The sequence below is a fragment of the Vombatus ursinus genome, unplaced genomic scaffold, assembly GCF_900497805.2.
Source record: "Vombatus ursinus unplaced genomic scaffold, bare-nosed wombat genome assembly UNPS02014812.1, whole genome shotgun sequence".
In the NCBI taxonomy this organism is placed as follows: Eukaryota; Metazoa; Chordata; class Mammalia; order Diprotodontia; family Vombatidae; genus Vombatus; species Vombatus ursinus.
This window is the reverse complement of record NW_020954590.1, coordinates 65,487,691-65,500,510: the sequence shown is the minus strand read 5'-3', so window position 1 is coordinate 65,500,510 and position 12,820 is coordinate 65,487,691. Positions and strand designations below refer to the sequence as shown.

At 39.4% G+C, this 12,820-nt stretch overlaps 1 protein-coding gene and 1 pseudogene across 4 annotated transcripts in view; one reads left to right on the top strand and one right to left on the bottom strand.

Annotated features, from left to right (window-relative positions):
• Positions 1 to 1,483, bottom strand: part of LOC114053798 — a 1,982-nt pseudogene extending 499 nt beyond the window's left edge.
• The window catches only part of LOC114054148 (nucleolar protein 4), a 427,691-nt gene that overhangs the window by 53,954 nt on the left and 360,917 nt on the right, over positions 1 to 12,820 (top strand). The window lies entirely within an intron of this gene.

The window sequence follows — 12,820 nt, the reverse complement described above, 5'->3', positions numbered from 1 at the left end:
AGGGAGAGAGCGAGAGACAAGGAGGAGAAAGAGAAGGGAGAGAGCGAGAGACAAGGAGGAGAAAGAGAAGGGAGAGAGCGAAAGGTCAAAACCCACCCCTTCGTCCTTCTCCTTCCAACTCCCTTTAAAAAAGCTTGTTGACCAGAATTCAACATTCCAGTATTTTCCACAGTAAACAGTTTCAAGGATACAAAAGAATCATCATGCCACACTCTTCTATTGGAAAATAGAAGGATGCCAGCCTTGGCTCAATCCTATTGTAGTTTGCCAGGGTTGCGGTGGAGTTTTAAAATACTGCCTGCATCACTGTAGGTGTAAAGTCCTCACAGTTGACTCACAAGACATCTAAGATAATGGCTGTTCATTCTCTTTGAATATCACTGACCTTGATGCTTTGATCTGATGTGTTTAGGAAAATCTTCCCCAATCCAGGGCTAAAATTACAGAGACTGTTTACATCCCCAAACTATTTCCCTTCTCGTGAATTTTTCCAGGACTCCACCCTACTGTGTTTAAAAGCAGTGCTTTGACTTTGTAAGGGACAAGGCAGCTTGTCTATTCCTTTGATCATGGGGAAGTAAATTGAATACAGGAGATATGCCTTTGGAGCATTTGACTTGGTTATTAAGCACCTGCTGTATGTAAGGCACTGTAGGAGAGATAAGAGGAGGAAAAAAAGGGATAAATTACAGTATTTCTAGTCTTCATCCCCTTTTTCTCCCCTGAGCTGCAATTGTTAATCTCAGTTCCTGATCACATTTCCCCCTTGGATGTCTTACCATGGCCGAATCATGATGTTTCCCCCCCAAGCTTGCATAACTCATAATTTCCAGTTTTTCCCTTTTTTGGTCATTTTTCTCCACTTTTTCATATTTCCACCACACACCACAACAATGACTCCTTTTCACTTAACTGAAAGCACATTAGGGGTTCTAGACATGCCTCTGGATGGTCTTGACAGGGCTCTTGGAGTTGCCTGTACTCAGTGTGTACCATGAAAAGCATGTTGGGAAAGGTAGTAGCTAAGTAAGTGCCATTTGTGGTGGTGCCTGGATAACATGAGTGCACTTGGGACAATACAGCTTCACTGGGACATCACCTGATATATCTGACAGTTCAATGGGCAAAACAGATTGATTTTCGAAATATAATTGGGGGAGGGGACAATAGCTAAGTCTCCTTAAAGTGTTTTTCCAACATTTGGGCAATGCCAGGATTAGTAAAGATGTAGTGGGCATAAATTAGTTCATACGGCATCTTGGCTGTCTGCTTGGTCAGGTCATTCTGGTTGGGAATTGTCATTCCACACCTCTTCAGATTCTAAGTAGAATAGCATTTCTAGTTCCTACTTACATTTTAACACCTGTGAAATTTAGCTTGTTCTGAATACAATCATTATCCACCACAATTTGCCTCTGAAAAGTTCATTGCCACCAAACCCAAAGAACTATGCAATCCAATATACTGCCTCTGAACTACTCATGTTCATATCAGGAGACAGGGACAGGGGAGGGAGAGGAAGAAATTGCTAACTCAGACTTTGAAAACAGGGGTCAATTTTCCCTGTTTGTGTTGAGGGTACCATCTTTAACACTATTATGGCCCACAGCTGAGTGGTGGCACAGTGGATAAAGTGCTGGGTCTGGAATTAGGAAGCCGGGAACTCAAATCTGGCTTCAGATACTTACTAGCTGAGTGACTAGTTTACTTAACTAGTTTGCTTCAGTTTCCCCATATGTAAAATGAGCTGGAGAAGGAAATGGCAAACCACTTTAGTATCTTTGCCAAGAAAACCCCAAATAGGGTCACAAAGAGTTAGGCATGACTGAAGATTACTGAACAACAAAAATGATGGCCCACATAAATGAGTTGCCAAATCCTCTTGACATTACTTCCTTGATATCCCTGGCATAAATTTCCTCCTTACCGCCACTAGTATCACCATGACGGTTGAAGACCTTATTAATTCTTGCCTAGATCAGTGGTCTCCAAACTTTTTTGATTAAGCATCCGTATCAGTAAAAAGAATTGAGATCTTTCCTCCAAAATATGTGTATTTAAATAATTGTTTACAATAATACTATTGTACATGGCTCTAAAGTTTAGTTTATTTAATTTTTAATGACTATCATAGCTGAAAAGGATACCCTCACAAAGATACATGAATCCAAATGGAAAAAATACATCATTGTCTATGGTTACAAAATCGTGATATTCATTTTTCAATCCTATTCACCAATTATGCGAGGTTTTTATAGAAGTGTGGCCAGTAAATTTCTGTCTTCCCTGATGTCAGTCAATTTTTCTTGCAAACTAGTTTGAAGGTATTGCATTTTTATATTTTTAACAAGTAGGTTCAAAATCCAATGAAACTCATTTGGAAGATTTTAAATAGACTAGAAAATTCTGTTTCCAGGTTTTTACAGTGTGCAGATATGGGAGTTTTTGTAAGTGACATTCATAATTTTTGGCAACAAAATCAATGGAAACGTTTCCAATATCCTTTCTCAAAATGTTCCCTCCATAGAACAAATTTCTTTTGAGAAGCAGTTTCTTTCTTTTTTCATTCACTGTTAAAACTTCACCTTTATCTCAAAGGGACAAAATAAGTGTTTTGTTTTGTTTTTTAAGATGTCTGCTACATCGCATGCTGCTGACAGCTACCTGCCATTATAGAAAAGGTCAGGAAATTTGAAACACTTGTCTTTTTTGTGAAAGAAAACTTCATAACTCATTTTCAAGCTCAATAACTCTTTAAAGTACTTTGTCATGTGTAACCATTTATCCCGTGAGGTACAAAAGATTTTCATAATCACTCCCCATCTCATTATATTGATAAACTGCTCCTTGCACAGTGACTATAAGCTAGAGTGTTAGTAAGATTAAAAACAAGATTCCTGTGTATGTCCTGGAGGATAAATAATAATTGTTTTTTAGTTATTAATTATTCAGTTAATTTGATCTACGTAGCTAGCCATTCCCACTGAAAATGGATGTGAAGTTACTCAGCAGTTGATGCCCCAGAACATCATCAGCCAAAGGGTGACAGCAGCTACACGGTGATCTCAGCAGCAAAGTGTTTATATTACATGGGGTACATGGGGTGAGGTTCCCCCAAAGCATCTGTGAAGGTGATAGGTACCTAGATTTGTTCTAACTGCTCTGGAAGACAGACATATGTTTTTAGAAAAGAAGAAGTGAGAGACTGTTGGGTAGTGATGTATGAAGGGAATGATGGGGTTGTTTTTGATTATCTATCATGGCAAAGGTGGGATGAAACCAATCTTCAGATTGGGTGGACCTGCACACTTATGGATCCCATGCACCCCCTGGAGTATGTGTATCTCACTTTGGAAAGCACTGGCCTGGTATCCTCCTAATAGTTTTCTATCACTCTTCTCTAACCCATTCATTCAATCCAACAAATCCTTGCAAATAGTAGGTACTGTGCTAATTACTGGAGATACAAAGATAAGAATGGAAAAGAAAAAAAATCAAAACATTCCCTGCCCACAAGGAGATAACATTCTATTACAAGGAGAGTACACAATGTAAATAAGTAAAAACAAGATCATTTGAAGTGGGAGAGAGCTCTAACCACTAGGGTATCAGGAAAGCCTTTCAGTTGTCATCTGAATTGACCTTAATCCTGAAGGAAGCTTAAGAGCATGAAGAAACAGGTGAAAAGAGAATGCATTTGAAGTACGACAGGCAACCTATGCAAAGGCAAGAGGTGGGAGATATAATTCTGGTTTTGGAGACCTTCCCGTAGGCCAATTTTGTGAAAAGAAAGAGTTCATGAACAGAAAAAAAAAAGTGAAATAAAGTCTTAAGAGGTATGCCGGAGATAGATTTGTGAAGGGGTCTAAATGCCAAACTGAGGAGTTTGTGTTTAATTCTAAAGCTGTTAAATGTTCTTGAAGAGAGGAGTGATGAGGATAGACCTAGACTTTAGGATGATTAGTTTGGCAGCTGTGGGGAGGATTGATTAGAAAATGGAGAAAATGGACTAAGGGAGATCAATTAGGAGGCTATTACAGAAGTAACGAAGACCTGAACTACAATAGTGTACGTTCGTGGAGAAAAGGCAGTGGATTTGATAGATGCGAAAGCTGTCATGGAGGTGGAATCAACAAGGGCATCCTTCATACTTTTGTCTAAGTATTCAGCCTAGTTCCTAGTTCACAAATCTGATTAAGTCATTCTCCTGTCTGAAAAGGTGCAGTGATCCTATATTATATACAATATAAAATACAAATTGGCATTCATTTAAGGCCCTGTATGGTCTGGCTCCAGCCTATGCAATGGCAGTGAAATATGGCCACTTTGCTTGCCTAGGAGCTGGGGAACCAGAGTGAATGAAACCACCATCACTTACTTAGTGAAGGGTGAGTGTTCCATTGAGTTTGGAGGCCGCTTAGTATTGAAATCTCTTCTCCTAGACCTTGCCTCTGATCTCATTAATATTGTTAGAGGAATTCTGCCTGATGTCACTGAAACATGAGAAAACCACAAAACGTTAGTTTTCTGCAACCCACTGAATACTCATCACCTACTCTTTCATTCTCATTAGTCCTGGGAAGGTAGAGTTCCAACCCTCTCAGACTGCTGGCATGTGTAGAGTTATTGCCTACATGTACTACCCTATTTCTTTGTGAAATCTCCAGCTCAAGTATTCAAGCATCTGGACACCAAGCCTCTCCCTTTCAAGATTGAGGTCCTCACTAGGATCCTAGCACACTCTCCACATGCAAGTTAGGTATATATGATCCTTACCTCACACCCCTCCCCCCCAACCTTGGGATGAGGCAAAGGAATTAGTGTCACATATGAATTTAGGCCCTTAAGGACATGATCACCAGATATTTTTTGACCCAGAGGCCCAACTTTCCTTATTGCTTCCAACCGTTCTTCAACCCCCATCTTGTTCCTTGGCTTTTGGAGTGATCATAGGTTGAGCTGAGCAGAGCCATCAACACTGGAGGGTGGGGGGCCCAGTCAAGTGGTACTCTGTCACCTATGGGCAGTAAACTTCCCCCTTCCTCCTTCCTTTATTCCTGTGATTCAGTTACAAGAACAAAAGCCATCACTGATAACCATTTTTCTCTAACAAATCCATTTCAGCCTCCATCTACCCCGATCTTTATCCTCCTTTACCCTCCTTTTTCACTGTACCTTGTGGATCCCCCATGATGCCATTAAGAAGCTACCTTTCACCTTTTACTTTGTCTCCTACTTCTATGGGTTTTTTTTGTTTGTTTTTGTACTCACAGAAACTTGTTTCCTTGTGGAAGTTAAAACCTATGTGGCTTCTATCTTCAGTGCTCCCTCTTTAGTGCCCCTGACATACTGGGCCAGGAGAAGAAACAGTCACATTCCTTGCTGCTCATGGTCACTTCCAGACTGACCAGCTGCCACTGTCAGCTAACAACCTTTCTTCCTTTTAGATTTATCCTATCTATCAGTAACCACCAGTTTAGGCCCTCGATCTACTAGCCTTTGTATCAGTTTGAATCATTTTTCTCCTCATAATCTTCCTTTCCACCTCAAGGCCACCCTGATAATCTGATTCAATTCAGCAAACATTTATTAAACATCTGCTATCTGTGAGAAACCATGGAAGGTATTATAGTAGAAGGCTTCATTCCTTCAATATTGATGTTCCCTTGAACATCCTGGCCTCCTAGTTCATCAGCCCAAAGTCCTGTGACCTACCTCTTTACTCTAGTTAACTACAAGGATAGTTTTACTGTGAAATTCATCTTCTGTGCTATTTCAATGGTATTGAATTTGCAAATTCCCCTTTGTGTTGATAACCTCTTGTTCTTTTATTTTTCCTTCTGCCTCCCTTTGCAACTTGTCTTCCACACCATCACCATGGCTCACCATGGCCTTCAATTGAGAGACATCATGATTGCACAATTCAGCACTTCTGTTCTGGCCTCACTTTTCTGCCTTCACACTCTTTACTTCCCAGTTAATCAATTAATTCCTTTATTGTATAATCCCTTGCAAAATCACAGTTCCCCTCTTTCCAAACTCCAACTCTGGTTTACCTTCAACATCTGCCTTTACAACTACTCTATGTAACAAAGGTCCACTACAAACTGATGATATTTCACTATTGCTTGTCAATTGTTTTATTCTCTGAATGACTCTTTTTAATGTTCAGGTTCTATGCCCTACGTGATGCCTTTGGTGATGTTCCTTAGCTTAAAGTGATCTCTCTCCCCTTAAAATTCTCAGATTGTTCTATTTGACCTCTCCTATGCATTTAACCATTTTCTAACTTGTATAATAGTTATTGGCGTACATCTCATTTTCTTGCTGCTATATTATCAGCTCTTTTAGAGCAGAGATGATCATTTTTTCATTTTTATATTCCCAATACCTAGCACAATGCCCCAAAGGTAGTAGGCAATTCAAAAATAGGTACTGAACTGAATTAAATACAATCTAATGGGGAGAATCACACAATCAGTTCTCAACTCTCATACAAAAATAATATGTGAATACAAAAGATAAGTACAAAATGTTCTAAAAAATTGGATATGGGAGAAATCGTCCGTGTGGGAAAATCAAAGAACACTTCAAAGAGGTAGTGGCTTTTTCCTGAATCTTGGGATGGGTAGCTAATGACAAGGGAAAAATTCCAGGTGTAGGGAACACTATAAGCAAAGACACCCTGGTGGGAAAGTGGGAGATAGGTACAAGGGTAGCAAATATTCAGTGTTGATGGAGAATAAAAGTGTGAAGGAGAGTAGAATGAAATCAAACTGGGAAGATAAGTTAAAGCCATATTTTGAGGGCATTGAATATAAGGTTAAGCTATTAGGCCCTATCTGGGCACTGAGGAGAGAAGAATTTAAGATTCTGTAACAGAAGGTGATATGATCAGAGGCTTGAATTAGATAGTAAGGCCCTTGAAGGCAGGAATCACATGTCTTATCTAAACTTTTGTTTTCCTTAACAGAACTGCTGCTTGGTCTAGGGGGATAGGGTTGACATTGAAAGGCCTCAGCTCTGAAATCATACCCATGGACCCTGTACAAGTACGTTGAGAAGTCTGTCCTCCAATGAAAGGGGTCAGGCTTTTCCTCATTGTTTTCCTTCCACCCTCAACCCTAGACCCCTGAGGAAAACCACTTAAAGATTAGGTTTGGTTCATGTCTAGGGACTTTAAAATGGAGGAGAGAAGTACTTAATGTACAATGTAGGTCAGGTATAGGATGGCTATTCATTTTGTTTACACAAAAGAAATGCTTAAAACACAAAGGACCCATAAACACACAAGGAAACTTCGAACAGGATGTAGTAATCCACAATTCCTATAAGCTCTCGGGAGGTTGATACTTTAATTAGCAATGCAGTATCTAAATAGTTCAGTGGATAGAGCAGAGTCAGGAGGATCTGAATTCAAATGTGGATTCGGATACTTACTAGGTGACTCTGGGCATGTCACTTAACCCAATTTTCCTCAGTTCCTCATCTGTAAAATGAGCTGGAGAAGGAAATGATAAACTACACTAGTGTCTTTGCCAAGAAAACCCCAAATGGGGTCATGGAGAGTTGAACATAACTGACTTGAATAGGCATCCTACTTTCATTTCAATTGAACAGTCCAAACAACTCCCTAAAGGTCTTCTGGAAAGCAGACCAAGGCTTTGGCTCATCAGTCCCTCCTAATCCTCCTCTCTGAGAAGGGCACAGTTGCGGAAATATCCTCCTATTGCCAGTCATCTCTGACTGAGGGACCCAGGAGCTCCCAACTTCTTGAAGTGACAAGACTGCCTTAAGGCTCAAAACATCAATCACTGGATAAATGTTTAATCACTTAAACTCAGGGAAAGAAAAAATAAGAGGCAGCCAGGGAGCAAAGGTCAGAGCTTAGCCTTATCATGGCAGCACATGGATACTCTGCCACCATCACTTGCTAGAAGGTAGAGGAGGTCCTCTTACCACCACCCCCTCCACCTCCCAGAGAATCCCACGCAAAGTTCCATCCCACACATTCCAGAGAAAGGAAGGCAAAAAGAGCAGACATTGTCTCTTTGGTAGGGATGGCCTTATTTTCTCAAAGCTCGAAGTGTTTAGAGTGGAGTCACAGGCCATATGGCTCATTGGACATGTCCTATCACTTGGCATGTCAGAGGGCTCATTCACTTCTTTACCTGTTATACACATTTACTGAACCTGAAATGGATACATTGGGATGACACTTCGTAGGCAGAAGTATTGGATCAAATATAATAAAATGAAATTTAATAGAAGTCTTTAAAATTATAACACTGGGGTTCAAAGAAAACCCCCACACAAGAATAGGGTAGAAAATAATTCATGTGAAAAAAGCAGTTTTAGTGATTTATAAGTTTGATATCCACCAATAGTGTGATGTAGCTGCAACAAAAGTTAATTACATCTTAGGTTATATTCACAGAAGTACAGTATCCAGACTGAGAGAGATTATTGTAGTCTTTTACCTTGCTTTGACAAGATTATCCTTGGTGGTTTTTGTTCAGTTTAGAGCATCATTTTTAGGAAGAAAATTGGGAAGCGGAGGAATGCAATTAAGATAATTCTTAAAATCATGCCACATAAAGATTGTAGAAGAAATTGGGGAACTTAGTCTAAAGACTTGTGGACAATGTGATAGTGACTTCACTTTTTCTCCCTGGTCTCAGAGGCAGACTATAAGCAGTTAGTGAAAGTTATAGAGAGGCAAGTTTGGACTCTTAAATTTTTTCTAAAAAATTTAATTAAGATATTTCTATGCTATGTAAACAAGCAAACAACAACAAAAAACCCAAATCAAACAGAATGGACTGATCTACAAATTGGGAATTCCTCATCATTGAAAGTATTCAAGTGGAGTGTGGATGGCCACTTTATAAAGGGATGTCATAACAAAGATTTCTGTTTAGTTATAGATTGAACCTTTGATGTGCTTGCTAACTAAGATTTTATGATTCTATGATTATACAGTTAATCCATGTAAGAAGAGAGAGTGGAATCAAGGAGACTTATTAAGCAACCATTGTAGCATTAGCAGCTCACATTTATACAGTGCTTTAAGGATCTTAAAGTGTTTTCCTCACTACAACTGTGGAATAGGAAAGGCAAAGGAATAAGCATTTATTAAGCACCCACTATATGCCAGGTACTATGGTAAGTGCTTTACAAATATCTCATTTGATGTAGAAGAAATATTATCCCCGTTTTATAGATGAGGGAACTGATGTCCAGAGAATTTAAATTACTGGGGAGGCAGTGTTACCATGGAAAGAACAATGAGTTTTCAGTCTCAGAACCCGGGTTCAAATCCCACCTCTACCACTTGCTGCCTATGTGACCTTGGGCAAATTACTTAACTTCTTATGTTTCATTTTCCCTATTTGTAAAATGAGAAAGTTGTCTTCTAAGGTCCATTCCATAAATCTATGATCCTTTTACCTTTCCTTGGTCGTCGCATGCCATATTGCTTTCCCAATATATTAGGTGAAAGAAATTTTGGTAGTAGGAATGTAGAGGTCGGTATGCGTGCCAGTGGGTCTTTACTGAGAGATAGTTTATTCTAATGAAAAGGATAGTAAAGGTGGAGCCAATATGGTGGAGAGATAGGAAGCCATGCAGCTGAGCTCCTTTACACAAACTCCTCTTATTTAGATCTAGAAAAAACGCTAGTCTGAATCCTAATGGAGAAATCCAGAAAAAAAGTCACAGTGAATACTTCGTCTAGCCTGATTTGGCATAGAGAGTCAGGGGGGGTCTTGGACAGATGGGGTCAAGCCAGGAACACACTGCCCTCAGAGTACTCCAGCCCCCTGGGAGAACGTGTACACCAGGGTAAGAAGGGATCGCAGATCCACATGGGTCTTCCTCAGACTACAGGGACAGGTACCAACTGACCCCTTTGTCACCCAAGACTCAGTCCCGAGTTTCAGAGTGGATGTGGGAAGGGGACCTTCGAAGGGCAGTGACGTATCGTTCCTGGGTAGAGGGGTGTTATACGGTCAGAGTTGGGGGAAGTGCAGTGGCAGCATGGCTCAGACCTCTTTCTCAAAGCCAGAATCTCATTTCCAAGGTCTAGCTCATCCTACAGAAGAGTAACCAGGACAGGAGCCTCTGGGGACCTCCAGGTCAAAGGGCAGCCTACAGTTCTGCCGACAGAGCTTTCCCGGGCTGATATGGGTGGAGTCCAATAGAATTCTAATATTATTCTGCCCGAAACCCAGGTCAGGAACTTGGCAGAGCTCAGACCAGGGAGACAGCAATCAGACTTAGCCCTGGGTCAGACCACTCTCGGATCTGGGATTAGAGCTTCTAGGTCCCCAGCATGTCCCTGAGATCCAGGAATAACACAACACTCGCTACCTCACTAAAAGCAGCAACAGGACAAGCCCAGACCTCCCCTCCAGAGGTGCTGCAGAGCCTCACATCAAGTTGCTGGAAGCCTGAGTGAACAACAACAACAAAAAGAACCCCATTATAATGAACTATTTATTATTGCAGGGATACTCAAGACACAAATGCAGAAAAAAAAACCCAAAACATCTATTAGCTTTGTCTCAGAGAGAAATACAGCTTAGGCACAAATTCAACTAGAATTCCTGGAAAAGATTAAGCAGGAATTTTTTTAAAAAGTTTTTGTTTTTTTTTAAAAAGTGGAATGAGAGTACTTGAGGAAAAATTGGAAAAGAAATGGGAACTATGGAAGAAAGATTTGCAAAGGGAATTAATAGCTTGGCGCAAGAAGTACAAAACTTAACCCAAGCAACAAAGTCCCTCAAAATTCTAATGGACCTAATAAAAGAAAATGATTCTATAAGGTAACCAGAAATATTTTAAAATTTTTATTTTTAATTTATGGAATAAAATAAGCGTTTCTATAACATTGCACAATAAAAAAGATGATTGCACATGAAACAAATATACAACATTTTCATGTAAATTTCTTTTTTTCTTTCCTCCTGTCTACTCCCTGCCCTAGAGATGGCTACCATTAGACACAAATAGGCGTGTGTGTGTCTGTATGTGTGCATATGTATGTATGTATGTAAAATTATTTTATGCATACTTCTGTTTATTAGCTCTTTCTCTGGAAGCAGATAGTGTCTTTCTTTATATAGCCTTTATAGTTAATTTGGATATTTATAATAGTCAAAGTAACTTACTTGCTCAAAGTTGTTCTTAAACCAATATTGCTATTACTGAATACAATGTTCTCCTGGTTCTGCTCACTTTGCTCTTAATTATTTTGTGCAAGAAATATTTTTTAAAAGCCAAAAGGCTAAAAAAAAAATAGAAGAAAATGTAAGGTATCTCACAATGAAAACAAGTAACCTGGAAAATAGATCAAGGAGAAAAAAAAATAACAATTATTGAATACCATGACCAAAAATGGAGCCTAGATATCATATTTCAAGAAATTTTAAAATAAAACTGTCCAGATCTCTTAGAACCAGAGGGCAAAGTGGAAATAGGAAGAATCCACTGGTCACCTTCTAGAAGAAACAAAAACAAATGAAAACTCCTAGGAATGTCATAGCCAAAATCCATAGCTACCACTATAAAGAGTGGCGAACTCAGATTATGACATTACACAAGGCAAAATATATGGATTTGCAGCCAAGAAAAACTTACTCATCAAAACTGAGTGTAATTCTATGGGAGCAAAAATGGATCTTTAATGAAACAGAGGACTTCCAACTATTCCTGATGAAAAGACCAGAGCTGTGGAGAAACTTTGGAATACAAACACAGGAATGAAGAGAGAAATAAAAAGTAAATATGAATGAACCATGATAAAGCACTAATCAAGGATAAACTGCAAATATTCAAATTTGAGGAGAAGATAATGTCTGCTCTGAACTATATCATCATCAGGGTTCATAGAGTGAATCCAAGTAGACAAGGTCTGTGGTCCTGTTAGGACCCGATGGTCTTAAGAAAAGAATGGAAAGAGAGAAGAATACACAGGGGTAAGGGGGAAGGGAAAGGAAGTTTAGGGGAAATTATTTCACATAGTGAGGATGCATAAGTAGACATCTACACAAACAAGAAAGTCGAGAGGACTGGCAGAGATTTGAACTTCATTCTTCTGAACTGGTCAAAAGAAGGAAGAGTATACACACAGAGCTGGGTACAGGTATACATTTAACTCAACTGTGAAACAGGAGAGAAAGGAGGGTAGGAGGAGAGGGGGATTAAAAGGAAAGTAGATTAAAGGAGGGATTACTCCTGAGCAAAACAAATTCTAAGAATGTACAAAAAATATTAATAACTTTTTTGAGATGCCAAAGAATGAGAATCTGAGAGAGTGGCCATAAATTGGGGATGAATGAACAAGTTACAGCATTTGGAAGTGATGGAATCCTATTGTCCTAAACTCTTCTCAGTGAAATGACCAACCACACCACCCACCTTCTTATGGAGAGGTGAAGGACTCAGAATGCAGAATGAGACAAATATTTTTTAGGCCATGGCCAGTGTAGATACTTCTTTTTGTTGAGTATACATGTGTATAATGGTTTTGTGTGTGTGTGTATTCTTGATGTGGTGGGGTTCTGGGGCAGGGATGATGAGGGGAGAGTGAAAAGGTCAATCTTGGCTGATTAAAGCATAATATATATTTAAAAAACAACTTGGGAATTTTGATTAACACAATAACCAATCACAATTCATAAGGACTATTGATGAAACATGCTGCCTTCCTCCTGAGAGATGATAGATTCAGAATGCAGATTGAGATATATATATATATTTTTGTAGAAATAGCCAATCAGAAATTTTGTTTTGTTTGACCACATGTACTTAGAACAGG